The sequence below is a fragment of the Anas acuta genome, chromosome 27 (assembly GCF_963932015.1).
Source record: "Anas acuta chromosome 27, bAnaAcu1.1, whole genome shotgun sequence".
In the NCBI taxonomy this organism is placed as follows: domain Eukaryota; kingdom Metazoa; phylum Chordata; class Aves; order Anseriformes; family Anatidae; genus Anas; species Anas acuta.
Window position 1 is genome coordinate 3,390,699 of NC_089005.1, and position 22,585 is coordinate 3,413,283.

The 22,585-nt window shown below is 45.0% G+C and overlaps 1 long non-coding RNA gene across 1 annotated transcript in view; it reads right to left on the minus strand.

The window, feature by feature from the left end:
* Nucleotides 1-677: 677 nt before the first annotated feature.
* LOC137845270 (uncharacterized) overlaps nt 678-22,585 on the minus strand; it is a 190,024-nt gene continuing 168,116 nt past the window's right edge. The window contains exons 5-6 of the long non-coding RNA XR_011090151.1: nt 4,900-5,104; nt 678-4,332 (exon numbers count right to left, since the gene is read on the minus strand). This is a non-coding gene — a long non-coding RNA (uncharacterized lncRNA). The remainder of the gene's footprint in view (nt 4,333-4,899; nt 5,105-22,585) is intronic.

Consider the following 22,585-nt stretch of genomic DNA (forward strand, 5'->3'; position numbering starts at 1 on the left):
CATCTCGTCGTGTTGTCCTTACTCCTAGCTGGGGATTTACATGCATGTCACTCCTCCAAAACACTCTGCTGTTACTTCACCCACTGGCAGCAGGACACTAACAAGGGTCAGAAATCACGGCATTAACTCTGGGCATTGTTTTGCATTCCATTAGGTCTACTACATGCTTAATTAATTACCGGCACACCAGTAGAGATCTGACTGATGATGACTGCCTGCTCAGTGGGCTTCTCCTGGGTGCGTTCCCTGCTGCAGAGGCAGAGCTCCTGCAAAGCCGATTTGATGCCAAACGACACCGTATGACTCCTAGATTGTGGGGAGCCCTGCCTGAGCAGGAATGAGCTAAAGCTATGCAAGAAAAAAGCTCATCCCAAGTGGCCCGAGCCCCCTGAAGCAAGGGGGGAAGAAAGGAAGAAATATTGAGGTCCTGCTTGCTGCAGAGGAGCAGGCTGCAATCTCTCCGCGCCGCAGGGAGTGCTGGCACAGCAACCTCCTGCCCACCATCGCGGCACAAGCATCCCCTGAGTAATGAGGCAGGTGAAGGATGGATGGCTGCAGCTTCACAAAGAGCCAGGGATGATTGATGGGCCCGAAGAGAAAGATACGATTCCTTGATTAAAACAGAAACTAATTGATGGGCTCGGAGATGCAGATGATGGCTCTCAGCTTCCGTCCAGTGACAGTGAAAGGTGGCTGGATGGAGAGCCAGCAAACGCTGGTTCAGCACAAAAAGTAAAAGGAAATGAGAAACTTGGGTGTCACCAGTGTCAAATGCCGGCAGAAGAAGAACAGACTCAGCAGCACTTTTTCAAAACATCCTGGGAGACCTGTTCTGGTCACATGAAAGGAGTGGACAAGGACTCTTCAAGGATGCTCGACACTTCTCCAGTCTTCAGGTGATCAGAATTTATGAAGTGCTCAGCAAAGACAACAGGAAGAGAGGGTGATGAGAGGAAGGATGACAAAACACGTGCTGGTTTCAGAGTTCCAAGGGTGTCGGAGCAGAGGGGCAAGTTTCCAGCCAAAGATAAGCCTAAAAAGGCTTCTCAGCCCATCTTACTTCCCACGTGTTACTAGAAAATGGATTTGGAAATAAATTCTGCATGTCTGTATACAGCTAGGTAATTGCTCCAACACCTCAATGAGCCAGGGTCTCAAGTCTCAGCACAAAGGAATTATGTCCCATCACTTTCACCATCCCACCCATATGTTATACAAGATTATCATATCGAAATTTTTTATTTTCTAGTCCTCTCCCTGTCATATCAAAATTACCCAGTACAAGGAAGGTTCAAGTTTCTGTCTGCCGCAGCATCCCTTTGGCTAAGCACTTCGGCTCCTCATTCCCAGTCAGAAACTGGGATTAACATTCCCTTTCCCTTCCCTATTTAGAAAAAAATCTCTCTGAATGACTCTCCTTGAGCAGGTACAGCACCCTGCACAATAACTTCCCCATCCTTGACACGCATGGGAACATAAACATGAAACTAAACGATCCCTTTGTTATTAATGTATTGCATCCAGAAAACTCACTGCAATTTCTGCTAAAGAAGGTCCTGAGTGTTTTTATAGCTCTCATCATTTATCCCCAATGGCTGCAATTTTGAAATTATTAACAAACTTAATGTAAAAATAAGGATTTACAAAAGTTTCGCTTGAGTTTAGTCACACATTTAGGTCCAGGAAACTTAAATTTAGATCTATGACAGATAGTCTAAAAAAGCTTTTGGAAACCTCGATGAGGAAAAATCCATTACAAACTCAGAATTAATCTCAACAATCTTACCTATTGATTTTTTGCCTTTTATCAATTGAACTTCTTGTTCCTGAATAACTCATTTACAGGTAATAGACTGAAATAACAAAGTCCTACACAGTTATAATTGACACTATTTCCTAGAACATGTTCATCAGAAATTATTGGTCTAATAATGATTTTTCAGATACTAGGATAGGCTAAACAAACTCCAGGCTGCCATAAAGAAGCAGAAAGCTTAATTAAATTTCATTTCAGACATCAGACTCCAGCATCTATCTTCTCTACCCTCTGTAAAATAGGACAAAAATCCTTTGATTCATTTGCATGGGCAGAAATGACCGATCATAACTCACACCGTAACAGACAGAAGTTTTGCTTTTCAAGCCAGGCTTTCTCCATGATTTGCTTTCTGTAGAACCCCATTTTAGACACGTAAAAAGCTAAAACTGAACCAAAAAAGGATAAAATCTATGGGTAACAGAACACTGAAGCATTCAGCAGGGACTTTCTCAGTGCTCAGCCTACATGCGGGGCTCATAATGGGGTGTGAGCAAACAAGGCAAGCTACGTCTCTTTTCTGGCTAAGGATCACGTCAATAAAGTTACAACAAGGCAGAAATTTTTCAGGTGGGAGAAGGATTGAGCCTTCAGGTTCTTCTCCCAAGCAGGCTGGATTTTCTACCTGCCTATCAAGGTATCGATGCTACCCCAATGGTCACAGCATCTCTCTGCTACCTGCTCCTACTGGGTACTCCCAAAACGTCATCCCCAGCTCATCTGTTGGTGCATCGTGCATTCACAGAAGTCAAACAGCTCAAATAATTTCAAAAAAAACCACATGCTTTCACAAGAACAGCTTGTCCCCTACGGTAGAGACCGTATGGCCACCCCGATAACCCTGGCAGATTCCTGCTTTGCTAGAAAACAACAGAAAATGGTGGAGGGACCAAGAGAGTGCAGAGGCAGGGATACAAACACAGCAAGGAAAAGGAGCCTTATTGGACTTGCCATGAAGAACAACGATGTTATCCCGCATTCAGGAGGAATTAAGGATTCTCTCCTTGGCTGTTTTATTTCCTCAGAGGTTAAGGGGAGTGAGAGAACTTGTTGATTATCCTTATTTCCATGCCCCTTGTTTTTTGACTGATTTGTTCCCTGAGGTATGATACAGAGATTGTGTATTACAGAGGTCAGCACTGAATCCCAGGCACTTTCCAGGCTCTTCATTGCTATATAACTTCCAGTGCAGTGGGGTTTAGAAGCCCAGGACAAGATTACAGTACATTTGTAAGCACTCTGTACCGGTACGGTGAGAATTTTCATTACCCCAAGGAGCTCACAACTTGAATTATCCAGAAGACGGAAGGAGTCAGAATATTATATCCATCTCCCCTCAGTATGGGAAACTAAAACAGAGAAATTCAGCCGCCTTATAACAAAGCTTTGAGAGGATACTGAGCAAGCAAGCAAAGCTTCATCCCAACATGCCATTTCAGTCCTTTAACCTACAACAATCTGGAGTGAGAGGAGGCAAACAGGCAATGAGAAAAAGCACCTCAGTTAAGAGAAACTGCCAGCGATCGTTGGCCCCGCTTTATTTGGAAATGACCTGAAAAAATGCCCATTTCCCTGAACAGCAGTCACCTATCGCCTACCGCCAACATCCCGTTCCCCTTCTATAAGTCATCACAGCCCAAGGGAAGGGAAGCTGGAAGAGGCTGGAGGACCCGATCACTTCTTCCCTACTCCCTTCCAGATCCGTACACGGATTTAATGAGCAAAGTCTACTTTTGCGTTTCCAATTTATTTTGCAGAATATCGAGCAGGACATTCAGAATTTATTACGTTGGTGAAAGTAGCGTTGTGCAAGCCCGCTTCCATTTCCACCGTCACAAGGCTAGAGCCTGCCAACGTGAAATTAGCTACAAATCCAGGGAGCTGGCGCTAGGTGAAGCAGGTGGCCAGGCCTATAATTAATCCATATACTTCCTCGCTCTGGCGGCACGCCAGCAATCTCAACTGAAACTAATGCGTGAGCAGCCAGAGTTGCACTGGAAATAGTCAAGCATCAGGCCCAGGGAAATAATTAAATCCTTTGGGTGTCCATTTCAAAGTGGGGCTCTGGAAGAGTTTGCTCGTCACTGCTACTGCTTCTTCAGTGCTCCAGGGGATGGGAACGGTGACAGGGAAGCTCCAGGTTAAAGCTCATTTTTAAACAAGGCCAACATCTGGGCCACTCGTTTCAAGGAGACTTTTCCAGGTTGATTGAAATGCAGCTGCAAGTCCAAATCCCGCTGGTTTTGACTGGGAAGCCATCCGCAGGACAAGGCCCTCCCAAGGAGCATCGCTGTCACTCTTGCTCTCTTTCAAACAAAATAACACACTTCTTTTCCTGAGCTGTGCCTCTGAAACTTCCAATGATAAGAGCAAAGACCGACGGGCAGCATGCTGATTAAACTGTTCGATTATTTGGTTTGCTTGCTGAGGTTTCTGGTTTTGATGTTTTTAAATATATCCACATTCTTCTAGGCCAAAGTTTCTTGCCTTTGAATTTTAAATAAGGGCTTTTGAGACTATAAAAAAACATCAGGAATTAGAATTCTCTAGTTAGGTAAAATGGGGTCCTAATTGATAATAATCAATTCAGTGTGTTCAGCTATTGTCATTAGATATAAGCCTGGAATATATGGCACAAAGAGTAATTGCTGATGATGTATGCAGAAAAAGGTAGTCCATGTTTCATTTGTACCACATCCTTTTTATTTGCATGAAATATTATGAAACTAGACAATCATTAAAGAAATGTAAAAATCACCGAATGGACTCTGCAACAGAGGTTCATCTTTTATTTCGCCCCATGTTTTCCCAGAGTTTTCTTTGGACTACCTTATCTTTGCTTTTTTATTTAATCAAAAATTTCATTTCTCTCTCTCGGCCACAGAACTGATTGACAGGGTGACAGCAGACAAAAATAAAGTAGGAATTAATAACAAGAAGTGTTTATTCTTTTAAGAGAGACAAGGTGAGAGGGGACTAAACAAATATGAGCTGCTGTCAAAGAGAGTCAGTGCAGAGGTTAAAAAGTCCAGGAGGACCAGACTGACTGCCAGCGGGGCTGCGGGGAGCAGAGATAGCCCTACCTTAACGTTTGACAGATGACTGGGAGCCACCAAAGATCTGGAATTGCCAACACTATCGTCTGTGACTCCTGCTGGGGAGTTCTCCATCCGCAGCCCATTTGACTCTTGGATCCGGCTGAACATGGCAAGTGGGCGTGAAGAAACCAAACCTGGACGTGGCCCATGGGCAGAAGGAGAAAGAGAGGAGAAGGAGCAGCTGTTGTGCCTGTCAAGGGAGATGAAGATCAGTGAGTGAGAGCGATTTACGGGCCGGCTGTACCCACTGGGACAAGTGCTAAAGGTCCTCGCTGCTGCTGCCTGTTCTGCCTCCTCCCCAGCCAAGTGCCTGAGCAGCCTCGATACACTTCTTATCTGCGCAGTGTCTGAGCAACAAATATGCCACCAGAGAGACGCTGTGGGTTCCAGATGTCAAAAGCAGTTGGTGAACAGATTAAAATGAAGTTTGCTGTAGAGCCTCGAAAGGACAAACCCTGCGCGGGAGAAATAAACCTCCCCGCTGGGCCAGGGGTGGCACTCCTGCACTGCTGGCTTGATGTATCGCGCTAAACAGAGATGTGAAAGGTCTCTCCCTCCTCCTTGGTTATTTTATCTTTCCCACCGAGCAGGAAACCAGCATGCTGCAGCTTCAGTCCTTCTGCAGCCCCCGTTTTCCACGAACACACACAGAAACCAGTCTGAGCTGAGCTCCTCCTGCTCCGCTTAATGCCTGCACCACAGATACCCACTGCAGATCTCACACTGGAGCAGGTCTCTCATTTATCTTTTTGGAGGCCGTATGAAGTCTTACAAATGCTTAGCTCATTTCCTTACTCCCATCCTTTTACTTCCATATCGTTTAGGCAGCAGTGTATGTCTCAGGGTTAGCTCATTCTAAAGGAAATGTAAGATACGGCGTCTAAAATGTACAGATTACAGAATAAATAAATGACAAGTCCATTTTATGGTATTCCAGTAACTCCAGAGGGTACTTATGCCTGTCTTTTACAGATTATTCATGCCTGCAGCATGCTCCTAACACTTCTTAATCATGCATTAAGTAATCACTAATGAAAAGAAAGCTGCATCCTGCACATGGCTGTGACCAACCTTTTAACACACTTCATCACTGAGCATTTCCCCGCAGTCTTTGCCTACGCTGGCCACACTCCACAGTTGGTATTTCATTATTTTAGGTACTACTGGGTGTCACAAAATGGTTCCCAGTCCCTCACTGCCCTCCCAGCCCAGTTTTGGCAGGAGGGAAAGGAACATGGGCTGCAGATGGGAGCAGAAGCAGAGGTGCAAGCAAGCGGTGACTCTCCTGTGAGCATTTCATGTTATCCACGTGCTCAGAGGGGGAAAAAGGTGAAAAAAAAGGCGAACATTTTACTTTAAGGCCAGGTTTTCAAAGATGGTGCTTGGGAGCCAATGTCCTCTTGCAGTTGGTGACAGCTGGGGGAACTCAGCACCTTTCGATGCCAAGCTGGTTATTTTTTATTTTTTGCCATGTCACTGCCACATCAGTTTTATCAGCACTTCTATTTGCTCCGTAGTAATACCTACAGACCCTGTGCAGGCTGAGGCTGTGTCCTGCTGAGGCCTGCCTAGAGGTGCAGGAGGAAATGCCTGCAGCACCAAGAGGTGGCAAAAGGAAGAGAACCACTGCCATGGGGAAGCTTAGGGTTCAAGGTGTGGATATCCTCTGAAAATGTCAAACCCAGCGGCCAAGCAGGCCTGCCCCGACTGCCAGCCCATCTTCTGCCCATTAGGAAAACTCAGCTGTTCCCATTTGTAATGCATCTTCTGGCTTAAACAATCTCCAGCTCCCTGGAAAACAAAATAAATACAAAGGCGCAGCATCTTAGCAGCCCCATTTCTTATTCAGTCGCTGACAATACCTAATGAAGTGGATAAATGATTAATTAGGAAACGGTATTTCTTTACAGAAACAAGCTCTCAGGGATAAAATAAATAAATAAATAAATAAATCCCTTGACACTGTTGTTCACTGGTTTGTTACCCACTATTTTTAGTAAGTGGAGAAGGAGCCGAAACAGCACGAGAGGAAGCACAGCAGTGGTTGATCAGAGTGGTAACAACAAACAGCCCTCCAAACAAATCGCCAGGCGTCGTTTAATGCATAGCTCCCTGGCTATGCAATTAAGTCCTCTGCCATTCCTGATAAATACAGAGCTCCAGGAATGGTAATTCATTGTTAACACCAGACTGCTGAAAAATTAGAAATCTAAAGGGGGGAAAAAGGGGTGACTTTTGGTGATCCATGTTGCATTGTGGGAGATACACTGCCTGGAGCAAAAAAATAATGAGAATAATATAATATTGAACCTTTCTCTCAAAGAAAATCATTTTACAGCCTTCCCATACCAACGCACACTAGACTGCGGTGTCCGAAACACCAAGCAGGATATTACCTCTCTTAAGGTATCTTTCTGCATAAGTCCAGGCTATTATTAAGAGACATCCAATTAATAGTTTTAAAAGATGCATATAAAAACTGCAGCTACAAAACTTTTATTCCAGTTCCACCCTAGCAGTCACCTGAAGTATGCCATAATGTCTTTTAATTAAGATATTTACAATAGCGCTGGGCAAGAAATTCAGAGCGAGACATTTGTCTGCTTGCCATTTATATTCAGGAAGGAGATGGCAGTGCTCAAAGCCGTCAAGAGCTCAGTTTAAAAGTTCCCTTTGTACCTGCTGCTTTATAATACATAGTTTGGCTTCTTTTTATGTTCCAGAGTATAGCAGAGTAAAAAAAAAAAATAAAAATTAAAAATATAATTCACATATCCAGCTGCAATAATGAGAATAGTAATAGAAAGATCAAATCAACCATACCATCCCAGGCAATAGAAAACAAAACATTGATTTTAGCTTTGGATTTCTGACCCTTAAGTCTTGGCTATTTTCATTAAGGATACCTTGGTTTGTAAGCAAAGCAGCAAAACCAATGAAATAACTCGATGAAACACTGACAGCAGTGATTCTAATTTTTCTCTACAGCTACTGACAAACAGCTGAATGCTTTCAATTTTCTTCCCATTCCTGACAGCGCTTTTGGAGAGAAAGACTTCAAAAATGCATGCTTACATTTATCCCACTGCAGTTTAACCTTTGCAACACCCGGGTCCTCCCCATGAAAAATAAATAACTCGCTCTCACTTCGCATTTGGAGAACTTCTAATATGACATTGAGTCCTGCCTGCATGTGGTTGGTGCTCAAGGTCTCTCCTAGCGGCGTCAATAATCATCTGAGCTTTGCCTTTGGAGTCGTTCTGCCTCCATTTTCTTTTGTATAAAGCACAGAAAGAGAGCAGCTGAAATCAATCTGCCTTTGCTGTGTTCACCTCCCTCCTTTCTCATTTCTCTCTCCTTCTCCCCAGAGAGCGGAGGTGTAAAAAGCCATTTCTTGGGAGCTGAAATCTTTGGCGTGAGCCTACACTCGGCATTCCTTCCTTGCCCCCACCTCCCCCCAGGGCTGCTTACGTTTCTAAGACAGGTATTCCAAAATTAGCACCAGTCCTCTGCTCTTACACCAGCACTCAATCTCAGTGGCCTTTATTGCTTTTCCACCGTCGGGACCCATCAGAGCTGGATTCCAGTTGCATCCTCGTTGTCCAGCATTTATCCTTTGCTTTTCCAAAGGCCATTTCCCAACACGATGTGACTCCTAAGCAGATGTCCTCAGGGCACTTACTCCTTCTCCCCAGCCAGCAGGCTGGGCTGTTTCTCTGCGTGTGCTTTCCTCCTAAGGGTTTCAAAGCCAATAGCTCTGGATAGAGACCATTAAGCCTTAAATGACCTATAAATTCCTATTAAAAAAAAAAGTTACATTTAATTCATTTTCCAAATTTCCACCCAGCATTGCCTCTGCCTGTGTCAAACTCCATAAGGATCAATAACTCCAAACCTGGTTGCTATTACATTCCTGCACAGGAACAATTAATATCTATCTTGGGGTTTTACACTGCCTCATTGCTGTGGTTTTTGAATGTTTTCTGCACAAAATCAACCACATCAGCTGAGTCCTCAGAGGATATCCGAGAGTCTCCCACAGATCTGCCTTTCCTGGGAAAAGCAGTTTCTGCTTGAAATGTTTTTTTCTTTTTTCCTCGGATAGGTAGAAATATGGAAGAAACAGGTAGACAAAAATTCCTCTTGAGCAAAGCATCTAACATTGATAAAACACATCTCCCTCGGGTCTGAAGCAACATAGCCCCTTGCCAACTCTTGGAAAGCAGATTTTTGATCACCCTCTGCAAAATTATTTTACCCTGCTCTGTAAGTCTTTTTGTTTCAGAGGAGTTTGAAGAAAACTCTGTAGAGTTTTTATTTAAAATACGCATTAACCCCCTTCGATTGATCCAAGGTGTGCCATCAGAGGAGGTTTACCTGGCCCCCAGCACGGCCTCTGCTTTCCTTGGAGGACTCCTTTTAGTCTTTCACAGACTTAGGCAAGGGTTTGCTTCTGCTTGCTGCCGCCAGTCCCTTGTGTACACAGCTCAGGTCGCTGCCACCTCAAACACGACCCCGGTGGCGCCGTCTGTCCCTGGGCCTACCTGCTCCATCACCGCACGGCCACAACAGATGGCTCTGCTCACACTCACGAGCCAGCAGCTCTCAAACGTGTTGCTCCTAACCCTTTGAAGGGCCGAATCTGGAATTGAATGCCCGCTCTTGTTTGCAGCACATTTTTAACGTTGCTTGAACTGGAAATATTTATTCGAGTCGCAGTCCCTTCGCTTGCTCCTTCTGGCTCGCTTTATGGACACAGTCGCCGAGGAGCAGCAGGCAGTGATGAAAGGCCCGATTTAAAAATTCTGCACCCTCTGTAACTTCCCGCAGGTGGATTTATTAAGGGAAGTTTAATCAGCTCAGAGAAAATCCCCGGAGTAAAATGCAGCGCAGGCTTCCCTCAATTAATACCTACGCAGCTCTTCTTTCTGCCATTGCTCGCTTCAGCACGGGGCTTATTTCCTCCAAAGGAAATTCGTGGGAAAACAAGAGAGCTGCTCAGCTCATCCATGGAAAATCAGGGTAGCTTATTGGAGTGGAAATCGCTTTAATCGCAGGGAGAACAAGCAGTGAGGAAGGCTGTAACTCACAAGCAGACAAAACAAGCTCTGCTGGACTTTGTCAGTGCCCACCACGGATTAGGGGAGCCCATCCTGAGCAAGGGCCAGGCCCCTCCAGTAGCTCCTGCTGGAAACTAGAGCCAAGGAAGGGCCAGACTTCAGTGCATCTCACAACCCCGGCCCCACCATCATCGGAGCCCAGTGGTTTTGGAAGTCCTAATCCTAGACACGGACTTGGCGAGCCCTGGACCCTGGGTTGAGATTTTGGATGCGTGTGCTGGGTTGTCTGCCTTGCTCCAGAGGAGGCCTGGCTCACCCCTGGCCATGGCTGAGCAGCTGGAAGGACACTTGCTCATTTGCTTTGCTCTGAGCTGCCCTCTGCAAATACGAATCTATTCACCTGTCAGGCAGATTTGATTCCCAGCATGTCCTTTCCCCACGTTGCTCTGAATCACCGATGTCCACAGTTCACAGCACCTGAGCCACGCAGCAAAAGATCTCTACAAATAGCTCTGGAGAGCTGACAGCAGCCTGGGCTGTCATGACACAAGCCCCGAGCAAGTCAAGGAGAGCCCGTCCCTGTGTCACCCTGCCTTCCACGGGCAGCCAGGCACCAGAGCAGCTGCTGCCACAGGTCTTTGCCCATTACAGCAGATATCCTCCAGCAGAGACCCCGTCAGCATGGCTTACCACGTCAGGGAAAAGGGTTTCTTCTTTCCCAGGTTCCCAAAACCCAGACACAGGCCCGCAGCAGCTCACTGCAGCACTTGCAGAAGCCCAGCTGGTGCTAGATGCTTAATGCTCTGGGGACACCAGGCACGAGGGGTAAATCCAAGGACTAATCCTGCTGCAGCAGTGCTCTCAGAGGCCCTGAGCACGGTGCTAACCCACCACTGCCCCAGAGAGCCCACCACTGTCTCCTTCATAAACACCCGAAGACCCAATCAGAAAGAAAACTCCCAAATTCCTGAATAGCCAGAAGTGTAGGCTTTTGTTTCCAGCAACAAATTCATCTGGTGCAAGAATGATTTCATCTCCTATCACTCTGCATTTCTGCAAGAGCACCCTTCTCCAGGGAGGAGCTGGAGCTAGAACCTGGGAGTCAGACTGACGCACAGCTTCATCATCACCATAAATCCACCACGCTGCCGCCAGCTTTCTCAGGCATTTTCAGGTGTTTGCAACCCAAAAGCCCAAATATGTTTATGCTAAATATTAAGGGCATGACTTGGCTGTGTACACATAGGCTCCTGACTCTGCTTCGTGCCTGTCCTGTTTAAAACTACGGCCAAGCAGCAATCGGCGGTGACAGCGAGTTCAGCCTCGAAATGAGCTTGCAAGTGCAAGCAGCAGCTGAGCTGCAGGAGCCCAGCATCGGGCAGCCTAGAGCTCCACTCTGCAGATGCGAGCAGTTCTGGATGAGAAGACAGGCTGACACAAGTGTGCCTGTGCTCGTTCAGCTGGCTACACCAACCCTGTTTTAATTAGTAGTAACTGGGATGACTCCCAGACAGCTCTCAGAAATGGTGCCCTTCCCAAAGGCCAACACAGATACAAACTCTATTCTAAGATCTGGCAATTTTTCCGTGATAAAAAATAAATAAATCCCATACCCTACAGGGATTTCTGTCCTGGGGGATGCTCGTAGTGGGGAACCACACAGGCGTGTGCACATGGAGCAGAGCGGGGGAGAGAATGAGACTCCGGAGTGGATCATCTGTTCTCTCACCTCAATGAGCAGCAGCAGACTCTTAGTCAAAAGAAAGCTTTTATATGTTTCATTATTGTTAAACATCTGAGACAAACCAACACTGACATCGCATAGATACTTCCCATTCCTGCTAGCGCATTAGGTTTGTGCTATATTACCCAGGATCTTCCCTACCACCTCCAAAATGCCTGGGGAAAATAACATTAAGAGATTAAAAGAAAAGCTATTGCTTAATATTAGAATGAAATACATCCAAACTCACATGCTGTTTATGTAATAATAATTACAGCTAGGAGAGCCCCGAGTCCTTAAGCAGGTTTATCTTCCTAAATGAATTTGGCCCATAAACTCTTTTAGTAATCTCATTCCCAGCCTTGTATTGTTAATAAAAGGCATTACGTACAACATAATCAAGAACGGTTCAGGAAGAAGGCTGAACGCAGGTTTAGACCAGGGTTTGAAGTTCCAGTTCCGAGGTAGAAAGCAAACCAAATGCCCCCAAGGCATGGTACACTGCTGAGACGATGTTTGTGGCAGATCTCATCAATACAGTATCAGAATGATGCACAGGGCTTGTGGAGATGCTCTTTGCCTGCTCTCTCCTGCCCTGTGCATATCCAAATTTGGCAGACTCTGAAGTGGGACAGGGACCCCAGAGCTCTGAAGTTCCTCCACACACTTGCTCTCATGCCCTGGAGGTGCCTGTCTCCGCAGGCTCAGCTCCCCCCGACAAGCCATGCTTCATGGTACCTAGCTGCCTCTCCTAAAAGACATCCAGAGAAAATGGTTTCCCACGTCAAACGGTGCAAAATTCAAAAGGCAGACAGGGCTACAGACAAAGATCTGGGAGAAATACAGGGGGATGAGAAAAAGACAGACATCCTTGATTCTGACTTTTAAAAACCGGGAGTATTTTCAGAGGAAAGGGGGAGTTTTTATCATGTAATTAAACGTTTGGTGTTTTCAGCCATAGCTGACCTACGGATGGCTGCATTTCATCACCACTTCACTCCCATCTGCCTCTCCTCCGTTCCAGTCTGGTCCCCGGGACTTTACTGGCACAGAGAGAACAGAACAAATGCATTGTCTACCTTAGTTTGCACTAAAGACACCTAAATCCTTCACAGTTCTTTAAGGGGGCCTGGAAATATTTGCAGCCAGGCATCCATCTGATCTAGTTTGCTCTGGGCTGACTCCGAGACATCTTGAAAATTTAATGTAATTGGAAAGGCAGGAGGTGTTGCTCCGTGATGAAATGTCATGATTGCACTGGAGACAATGACACTGCAAACACCGTCCTAAAGGATGCCTTTGTTTTCCCTTCCATAAAAAAGGGTGGGGAGGCAGGAAAAGAGAAAAGAAACAGATGATTTGTGTCAGATGATCAGTTTGATGTCCCCTTCTGAAAAATGTTTTGTTAGAAGGAGAAGTCAATTAATTTGATCCTTCCCTTGGTGTGCTCTGGGTGAACACAAATTTATTCGGGTAGAAAGACCTCTGACAGATGATGTGCTAGCAAAAATTCTCAAGGCTTTTGGGCTTGATTTAAGATAGGTCTAAATGCAGTTGCTGCCGATGAAAGAGGAGCCTGCATAAAGGACACACTTCAGTACTCGTGTTATATAAACGTCTCCAGACAAATGAGAGCAGGAATCATCTTGTGGCTGAAGCATGGGGAGAACAAGGGCAGAAAGGGTTTGGGGTCAGCCTGTGACTCTGTCACTACCCCTCCAGAGGACATCTGGTAAATATCTTAAATACACTGGGCCTCCATTCGCAAGGCAGGAGATGGTTTCTCACTGATTTGGATCAGAGCTCTTGAGAGCAGGGACTGAAAAAACCTAAAACACGTCCAGAGATATCCTTGAGCTTTGACAGTCGTATCATTGACGATCTGCAAAGAGCTCTGTAGGGGAAGACACAAATCTCGAAATAATTGCTTGGGTGCATCTATCTAAATAAAACCAGTGCTGCCGGGCATTACTCAGATTTGTCCCCTGTGCTTTAAAATGGATTTGAGCATAGCTTCATGGCTTGGGAAACTGAGGCAAATGCTCAGAGATTTGTTCCCACTGAGCACAAATTAAGGGTAGACACAGACGGAGCACTGGTCCGTCACAGATGAGTGCATGGCGCTCAGTGAATTACCTCAGGTTTCACCCAGTCCAGAGGCATGCTGAATTTACCGAAAAAAGCATAGAAACACTGAAGTAAAGTTGTACTTGCTTTAAAATGTACAAATTTCTCCAGCTAGAGCACTTGTATTACTGAAGTGTCTGAGAATGTCACAAACATTTGTTATGTCATCCTTTCTAACCCATGATTTCCTCCGCTTGACTTTGTGCTCCTTAAAAACATGGTAAGAGATAGTCCTTGCCTAAAGAATTCATACATGAGACATTCAAAGGAGTGAGAGAATATTAATATTTTATACTTTATACAGACTATTCTATCCACAAAGAAAGAAAATGTCTGTTCACAATTAAGAGCAGGGCAGGAGTTCAGGACTGTGTTACTGACTATGCTAAAGATTTTGAGCAATTGGTTTTCCCTCTGAATGCCTCCTTCACCCCTATTGTACCCTCTTCTGCAAGGATGCGGTGTGAATTAAAAGCTTTGAGTTGCTGCACTGAAATGTGAAATGTTATTTATTGTATTAATGCTTTTGCCTTTGACCATTACCGCAATCTTGTCTTGTCAAAGCTAACCCTGAAGATATACACTGTGTTGTATATTTATGCGAGGGTAACAGCATGTGCCAGAGACAGACTGGAGGTCTACAATATGGGCATATTGTCTACAGAGCATAAAAAGAGAGATCTAGACCCAAGGCAGATGTCTTTGGGTTCCACAATTTCAGATTTTTATGGTTAACTAACGGCGCTCATAATGAGCCTGATATTTCTGCGTATCAAAATTATTCTACCACTTTAGCAGATGATGTAGCACATTAATTTTTATTTCCAAAATCAAGGCCTCCGTTCTGTGAGAAGGCATGGAGAGAGTATGGAAAATTGCAGACCCAGCCAACAGCAAACTTTCAATCCAAGTGGACTGCACGTAGTATTTGAAGTAGCTGGAGTTCACCTGTAGACTTCTGACACCCTTCTAAATGCAAAAAGAAGGCTGACCCATCTGGGTCTATCTGTTGGTTATCTGACTGGCATGAGCTCATGAGCTCCTGGTGTTTCTATTCAATAGCTTCTATTTATCCTAAGAAACGTTTGCTGTTAAAAGAAAAAAAAAAAAAAAACAAAAGAGCCAAAGCCTTTCATTGGAAGGGCTCTCTCCTTGCCGAAGCACGGCTTGAAGAAGATGCTCACCATATGCTTTAGACTGAAAGGCACTCAGGGTGTTACTGACACTTGAACCATAGTTTCCTCTGACTCACTCCTGACTCTAGAAGTTGGCAATTTTGACACAAATTCAATGAAAAAGAGCCTAGATTTTTCTAAGTGAATAGGATGAAGTTCAACTGAATTAAACAACAAAAGACAGGGCCTCCCAGCCCCAAATTCAGGTAGAAATTTGGCTAAATCACATAGCTTTATAGTCCCTAGGATGAAGGTTGTGTCACTGTAAGTAGTTGCTGTTGCCTTTGATGCCACTGATCTAGCAAATTTGAATGAAACAATTAAAATGATCAGCTCTTTTGTCTCTTTGAGCCCCATTCAGAGTCATGTTTGCTGCTCAGACCTGTTTTGTACCTGATCAAAATTATATGCTCTATATTTTAATTGAGGGAGTTATATTTTATTACATATTATATATAATATGATGTTATATATATATATTTATATATTTTATTAGGTGGGAAACACTTGGTAGGTGGGAAACAAAGTGTTTCCCACCTACCAAGTGTAGTATTCAATGGTTGAAATCCCATAGCCTCCCAAAATAGCTGTCAATTTCCCCTCTTTCCTCAGCAAACTCCAGGAAGAAGGGGTGTTTGGTGAAACTCCTCCAATGTTAAGAAACCAAGCCAGGACTAGTGTGTTACAGAGTGCAAGCGATGCAAGCAGTCCATACAATTTTAATCCCTAGCTCCCATCAGAGAGAACAATCAAGATCATGGGGCAAGACAAGAATGAATTTTAATGACAGATGACATAAAAAACCCTATTGTATGAGCCAAAAAAGGGATGCATGTCACTTATGTAAGTCTGCAGAGAGATAGTAATCTTGTTTCTCCATTTCACAGCTGAATTAATGTACTCCACCAGCTTCATACATGCCTAAAATCACAGTTTTAGCCCTGAATAACTTTTATCTGCAGCCTCTGCAGCCAAAGCCAACTGTACAATCATCAGATTTATTTGGGCTAGTCCTGATGCCCTGCTGGATATAGCTCAGGCACGGGGTTTCTCTGATAAGAGGGACTTTTCCATAAGACTTGATACTTCCCTTCAGAGCCTTTTGCAAACATTTGTGAATTAAGTTTGATAACAGCCATGAGGCAAGAAAGTATTATTTCTGTGCTCTTTTTCAAAGGGGGAATATGCCCAGGCAGTAAAGCTCTGATCCTACTTTCTATTGCCTTATCAGACATGTAGGCACTTTTGGGGATCAGGACATAGCTACTTTGCTCCAGGCCACTGAAAAACTGTGATTATAGCTCAGCATGCCAGTTCCTGGCCCTATAGCTAAAGCCCTGAATGACCCCATCCCTCCCTCAAAGCATTTCATTACTGCAGCAAATCTCCAGTACTGGTTTCCTGTCTTCCCATCTGGTGACCCTTCTCCTTTGTCCTCCCCGTAGCCCCAGGTCCTTATATATTCTTGTAGCCTCACATCTACATGTTGTGATCCTCCTGCTCATTCTGGAAATCAATTAGTTCCTTAGGAAATCCAACACGAGATCTGCTTACCTAGGAAAAATCCCTGAAAGACTCTTCCTTCAGGTTCTCCTTTCTCCAAGTCTGATAACCTGGTGCCTTCCTTTGCCTCCCCTGGCTCCTTCACAGCATCTACAAGAGGGCACCTTCCCAAAATGAAGGAGCTGAGCTCCTGGGACAGCTCCTCCTCCTCTTCCTGGTAGCAAGGAGCTGTTTGGTTTGGGCCAAAAGGCTGCTCTTCCTTGCAGGGTTTCTCATAGCTGGCATTAATCACTTCTTCCTGGCCCATCTCCTGATTACCTTCACCTTCCAGCATCTGATGTAGGTGCCCAATTCAGGTCGCTCAAAGCCCTGCGTAAGGCATGAGCTAAGTTCTTCAAGAAGGCTGCCCAAAGTCCCATTCAGGTTTGCATCTCTTTATCACAAGGAAACATTGAAAAAATAAAAAATATAAAAGGTAGATAACGAGAAGTGACTAAGTGCAGCTTGGAGTTAACGCTTGACAGCTGAGCCATTGACACTGACAGCGTGCATGCTCCCAGCCCCTTCCAAGTATCAGATGTGTCAGTCTAAACGTTAAACGTGGTTCAGACATTTAAGCCATGGCCTAAACCTAAAAATGTTGTCAGTGAGAGAAGTCAATTGGGCTTACTTTGGGGAAACAGGGGCTCTTAGGTGCTTCTTCTAGCTTCAACATGGTGAGCACAGGGAGCATTGGTAATGCCACAGCTACCCATGTCCGGGACACGATGCCCAAGCTGCAGGCAAGGTCTGCACTAAATATTGAGGCTGCAGTTTGGGGTCTCAACTCTCTGGGCATGGTGCCCACAGACGTTGTGACAAAACGCAGCAAACAGAGCAAATAAAGAGTCAATGCAGCAAAAGGGCACGGCACTCCAGCTAGTGGCTGGGGAGCACAGGAGCTTCAGGATTTTCTTAACATCAGGCAGGACTGCAGAGCAACCACGGCACGGATCCCCCGACCCCATTTTAATGCCTTAACAACAAAGCCATTTCGCTTCCTCCGTACAGCCATCAGGCATTATCCTTCAGGCGATGTCATTTACTGCTCTTGGTCTTTACTCGGTTAATGCCGCTGTTTTCCAATTACTATCCCATCTGCTCCGGCTGGTTCATTTGTGCAGGCATGGCCGTGACCTCCTGAACCCCTCTTGTCTGGGCAGCTCTGCTCTGGCAGATCCCGACTCTCAAAACCAATTCTTCTCAGGTCAGGAATTCAGAGGACTAATTACAAAGGGCACATAAGCCAAAGGGCCACGTGTACTGTCACAAGCATTTCTTTGTCAAACAGTAAATGGCTGCTGCAAGTCATCAGTGTATTACTGCTGTCTCGTCCAGGGATGCTTACAGGGAGGGAATAGACAAATCTAATGAATTCAAACAACGCCGCTTTTCCAAAGTCTGAACCCAAATTTTGCATGACCCAATTGGCCTGTGGAAGTCAGAGATGAAGTTCAAAGGCAGACCTGAGGCGTTTTACTAGATGCCATTATAGGTTTGTGCTGTAGAGAAGCAGGCCTTCTGATTAAAATCCCCATTTGTAAAGCAGAGAAAAATTTGGATCTACAGCCAGCCATGCTGCCCATCCTCGTATTCGCACACATCTGTGCAGCTTGCTCCGTGCCGATTTTGTACACTTCTTTTGCCAGGGGCTAACATGGGACCAGTTCACTAGGCAGTACTGAAAGGTAGATAAATAATATTGAAAGATTGATAGAGCTTTGGATCAGCCATGCTGGAGGTTCAGAAATCCAGGAGAAGGTGGTAGGTGGATGGAGCGATTTAAGAAACCCACGAGCTTTCGGTGCATCTACAGCACTGATGATTTTGAGCCACGGGTTTGAAGTTCATCTGTTCCATTTTCACCTGGTTTATGCAGCTGGGTTCGCAATGCCTCTCAAGTCTCCTTTCATCCGTTATATTTCTTCCCTTGCTTTTCACTAAGAAGTAATAAACTCCCTTAAAGTGACAAGGGTACCGGAGTTTGTCTGGAAAGAGGCTCATCCAGGACTGACAAATGTTCTCAGCCTTCGTGTACCTTGTCCAGTGCCTCAATGAATTCACATCATCAATTGCCCAGTACTCCAGCCTGATAACAAGTGCCTAATCCAGAAGAAATGCTCCTCTGACATACTTTTGACAGCACCTAACCGTACTGGCTCATAGAAATGATGGAGAAGATCTCTCAGAGCTGGCTTTCTATAGCCTATCCTTCTGACAATGAGAGAATGCTCTCAAGAGCATACTTTATATCATCGCCTGGTGCAAATCTCATGGGAAGCCATTTCAGCCCTCGCTTCTTTGAGAGCTTCCTCGGTAACACAACCTAATTCTTTTGTTTACTGTCATCTCATCAGTGCTCTGTACGTTCTCCCTCCTGGAAGTTGCATCTGGTGGTATTTGGAGCCTTCAAATTTATAGGCTGCCATCAGGTGATGTGGAGCCAGAAGCTCAAGGAAAAGCAATAACATCGCATCCATTCCTAGATATTTATTTTCCTGCACTAGCCTAACTCAGTATCCATGAGATCTCAGGTCCATGATAAATTTATCACAGCTTACCAGCCTTGGTTGAGCCACACCGAGCAGAAAGGACACCGGAGACCTGAGTGTTGCCCTCAACATCAGACCTAAGCGATGCGACGAGTTTTGCATCTGAATTTCACTCTCTGATGGCAGAGATGGTTTCCTCCTTCAGTCTCGCTGTGTTAAGCCTACTGCACTGCATCTTCAGCAGCTGTCCAGCCCCTGAGACCTGTGCTCATGTGCCCAGCGCACTCATTGCCCCAGACAGTGCATTTCCATTCCTTACCATAGCAAGCAGCCCTTAGTAAGGATATTTCCCAAATGCTTTTCCAGGAAACCACAAGTCTGTTGTCATACCAAGCAAGAGGTGTTTTTTTTTTTTTTTCTTTTTCTTTTTCCCAAACTTCAGAGACACAAAAGTCCTATTTAGAGTTAGAGACACACCAGACATAAGGCGACTGCCTAAAATAACCAGCAGCTAACACAGGACGTTCTCAGTCATAGCAAGGCTTCCTGCGACACACTTTGGGCTGCAGAGATTAGCCTTTCTCCCGCTGACATCCCATGACCGTCTTCTGAAGGCTTTTTCTTTTGATGAAAGGATAACACCTACAGCCGTGTATATCATTGTTCTTTTTAAGAAAGATCTAGTGTAATTTTTTTTTTTGGGGGGTGAGGGAGCTGTCCCTGGCTTTCTGTCACATCAGATGGATGTGAGAGAGCGAAGCACGTCTGACATGCACGGCGCAGGGTGCTGACAGCTTGGGTGGCAGAGAGCGTGCCAGCCGGAGAGCGAGCCTGGAGGCCAGGGCCTGTTCTCAGCTCCACCTCTGAGCACCGATGCCAACTGCAAGCGAGCTCCTCCAGCTCTGTTCCCCCTCCCGCCTCTTGCCTGCCTGCCGTATTTAGCTGAAGCTTTGCAGGGCAGGAGCCCTTCCCTCTCAGGGGTGCCAGACACAGGGGTGGAGACGCAGAGCTGCTGGGTGCTACATGGCAGCGTGCTTTCTGAATGCTTTTCCCTGCCTCTCCGTCTGACAAAGGACTGATGGCATCCCCTTTACTACCTGGCAGCAGCACCTGCTCCTGATGAGGAGCAAGCACTGCCTTATCCATATTTCGGATCCAGTATTTCGGCCGTCATTCTCACTTGCCACCATTCTGCAAGCCACCCTGCCGTCCCCAACCTGTGCTCCCCTTCCCTCTCACCTCTTGTCTGCTGATGCTGAATGCTCCCGTGGTTCTCTGCCCATTTCTGCAGCACAGCGGGGTCTATCTGTTCTTGGAGCATCTCAGCCCATTGCTCACAACATCTTTCTTCTCCACATCCACAGTCCAGTTAACGATAACACCAAGCAACAAAAGCTATCTGGTTCTTCACAAGAACCAGAAATTTGGCTCTTGGATATCCCAGCACTTCACCATGAAGAGCATTAACTTATTTTCTTCTCTCTCTCTCTATATATATTTTCAAACGTGATCATACAAGAGGGGATTTACTTCCTAGTGCAGAACTGGAGAGCAATCAGTTCACTGGGACATTTTTAATATTCCAGAATCATGTCTAAAGTCCACTGCACACTGCAAGTTTTTCTCAAATTACACTTATTGGAAAACCAACTTTCTCTTGCACTCAACCTAACAAATGACATAGTGTGCACAGAAAATAAATACACATATAAAAAAATTGTGAACCACGTCAGAAAGCCCACGGTATTCTATCTTAAATCTCTCCCTTTGACAGACAGTGGATTAAACAGAAAATGAGTTACATCTCCCCAAACCATATAAATGTGAGTCCCACATTGCAAGGTAGCATGACAAATAGCTGCTGATATATAAGAATAAAAATAAACCATGTCTGAGATCAGTGCCGGCATCGCTGCTTGTATCTGCCATGAAAATCAACTCAAAACCTTGGGATGAGAATTTGAAGTGCATAGTTTCGCTGGCATAAAAACTATGAAACCTTAAGGAATAAATAAATAAAAATAAATAAATAAAAAGATTGAAAAGGTGTTTCATCAAAAATAATCTTTGACTCTGGCCAAACAGTTAAGAAAAAGAGTGTTGGTTCTACTGTTTCCAAAGGCAGATATTCCCAGGAAGAAAAGAAAATAAATGAAGGTATTGCCAGAAGCACAAGTGATCTATATGCAGATGACAGTAATTCTAAAAGGACTCCTGGACTTCTTTTAAAGCATTTCAAAATGCACCCTGTATCTTCAAATTATGCAAAGGCAGGGATGGAGTTGTTTTCCTTGAACAACAAAGGGATACAATGAAAAATCTTGTCATCCTGCTATAGAAATATTAAACTAAAACCTAGGTCTCCTAAACTTTAGCCCTTCTTATCTAGGCATCCAGAGAGAATGTCAGTGCATCCCATTAATAAAGGTCTCCATCTTTTTGTCTGGTCACCAGAGCACAAAAATTTGTGACAACGCCAGCAAGCCAGGAGTCTGAAATTGAGTTGGGAGGTCTTCTGTTTTCATCTGTGGGTTTGCACAACTACTGATCAATGTGGTAAATCCTACTTCCCAAACTGCTCCAAGATGATATCCAAAACACTTTGGAAATAGCTTGATTTGAGATATCACATAAGAATTGCTTTGAAAGGGTCCATCAGAGGCGTGTGCACCGATGTTAGTCCAATATCCTATATGCTCCAATCCAGCACCAACCTAGCTCTGCTTATGCTGATCTCTAACATTAGAAACACCAGAAAAGGATTTGGCCAAATTTTCTTGTCATCCATTTATGTGAAATATATTCATTTTCTATGTGGACTAAAATACCTGCAGTACCCAGCAGCAGAACTTTAAATGATTTTAGGGTTGTTGCTGGTGGTTCTTTTCTTTACTGACAAGGCAGGCCTCTGATGCAGAAAGCAGTGCGACACAACAGGCAGTCGCACAGTGGGCTTTACCACTACTCTCCGGCCACTAGAAATCGTTTTTTCTTAATTCCATGTCATCTTCCCTCTTCTAATCTTCTTTGACAGGTGCTAGCTAAATGCAAGAGCAGGAAAAAAGACAGTTTTCACTGTTGGAAAGATCCCTCATGAGCATTTCAGCCTTCTCGTAGTGTGACTTCGCACATGCCACTCGCTGCTGCTCTGCTGCTTTGGCAGCTCGGTCCTGACCAGAGGAAGGACCAAAAGCAGCATTTGACACTTTGCAGGATCAGGCACACCCAAGTATCACATCTCTTTTAGTCGGATATTTCTAGCACATTAGAGCACAAGGAACTTTGCCAGCCTGTGTGAGCTTCGACACCACACACGTCTGCAGACATCTCGGGGTGACACTTTCTGTGTGGCAGGCTCGAGGCTGTTGTGCCCAGGATGACTTGTGATTTGCTAGACAACGTTGTACTCACCTAAAATCCCAAATTCCCTTCTTTCTAAAGAGTGGATCCTCTTACACTTGGCAAGCAACTCTTCCCAAAGGCATGAGGGAGGTTTTGAGTACTGAGGATGAAGCCCCAGGGCTAGGATTCTTCCTTCCAGATGGAAGACAT